General features: G+C 43.2%; 1 protein-coding gene across 2 annotated transcripts in view; it reads right to left on the reverse strand.

Annotated features, from left to right (window-relative positions):
• LOC108698808 (SERTA domain-containing protein 2) overlaps positions 1-1204 on the reverse strand; it is a 7770-nt gene extending 6566 nt beyond the window's left edge. The window contains exon 1 of one of the 2 annotated variants that reach the window (XM_018230629.2): positions 1-1204. This exon is cut by the window's left edge and continues 220 nt beyond it. The gene's annotated coding sequence lies outside the window, so the exon portion shown is untranslated. The other variant, XM_018230628.2, reaches the window with a different exon arrangement.
• Between the last annotated feature and the right edge of the window lie 365 nt (positions 1205-1569).

Consider the following 1569-nt stretch of genomic DNA (forward strand, 5'->3'; position numbering starts at 1 on the left):
GTTGCAGTTTCAGTAATGAAGCAGTAGTCTTGGGTCTGGATCAAGGGAGAATACAATCCACATGTCTCATATGACAGTCAGCAGGCAAAGCTACAGATATGACACAAGGGGTCACACACACGTATGGGAATGGCTCTGCTCTTCTGTTTGTACAGGACGACTGGCCGACCCATCAGAATAGCTGGAAATGAAGTGGACCTGGTTGTCAGGATTGGAAGCAGTCTGATTCCATTCACTGCACTTACTGGATCTTATGTGATTTAAGAGCAGAAATGTTCCATTACAAGTGACCAGGGGAAACAATGGAAGCAGATTACAGGACACAGCTGCCGTGGAACCTCTTGGAAATGATAGATGCCATAAAACTAAAAAAAGGTGAGATGTGTTGATGCCCAACCTCTAGCCCCCGGTTTCTGTGAAGCGGAACTCCCAACACTCCTTGTAAATTGTTGATCAATAAAAGCTGCTCGTTGGACACACATGAGTTAGAAGCATCTCAGGCTGAAGCTTTACACGCTACACTACGGATCTCGCCATTCAGCGGCTGTTATATACCGCCCATCAGTCCAGGGCTGCTGCTGCTTCAACCTCCCACAGCACCGTTATGAGCAGCTCCTTGGCTCCTGCTTGACAACTAATCCCAACGTCACCAGTTCCATCTCGCGAGATTGTGGCGTCACGACTACTCGTATATCAACGCAGTGACGCGGCACGTAGCCACCAATGTGGCGTAAAGACGGAACAGTTCGGTGTGACGCGATCATAAACTGTTACACGCCATAGTGTTTGCTGGGCGGAGCAGGTTGCGGGTGTGATCACATGTTATTCAATCTGCTCGTAGCGGCTATTTTTGTTATTTTGTCATGGAATTTGCTGTCCATGGCCGCTGACAACATACTTAGCTCCCAATATCTGGCACATACAGTGTATCTGCTTAATACTACTTATGCCAGGGAGAATAAAAGATCTAAATGTTTTCCTGGACAGTCCCGGCATTATTGAGCGTCTCCGTCTGTTTTTTAAAGGGCCAAAACCTAGCTAATTTAGGAGAAGATAGTATTTTTTTTTTTTTTGGAGTGTTTAGGGTTTTTTGGTTGAGTTATTGCTGTCTAACACGCTCTCTTAAATCATATACAGGTATGGGATCCGTCATCCGGAAGCACGTTATCCAGAAAGCTCTGCATTACGTAAAGGTTACCTCCCATAGACTCCACTTTATGATCCAACCAAGATATAATTAATCCTTATTGGAAGCAAAACCAGTCTATAGGGTTTAAATTAATGTTTGCATTATTTTCTAGTAAACGTAAGGTATGAAGATCCATATTACGGAAACATCTGAGCATTCTGGATAACAGGACCGATACCTGTACATGACCTCATAGATCAGGGTTAAAAGTAAAGATAAGAGTGAATAAAGTACCCCCTCTTGTAATATATAAGGATATTTTAAGTTACCGAGGAGTTTAATGACCATATAAAAACACGAGGCCGAAGGCCTCCGAGGTAACTTCTAATATCCTCATATTTTTCAACTGGGGGTACTTTATTTATTATAATACACAAATT

Source organism: Xenopus laevis, chromosome 8L, assembly GCF_017654675.1.
Source record: "Xenopus laevis strain J_2021 chromosome 8L, Xenopus_laevis_v10.1, whole genome shotgun sequence".
In the NCBI taxonomy this organism is placed as follows: domain Eukaryota; kingdom Metazoa; phylum Chordata; class Amphibia; order Anura; family Pipidae; genus Xenopus; species Xenopus laevis.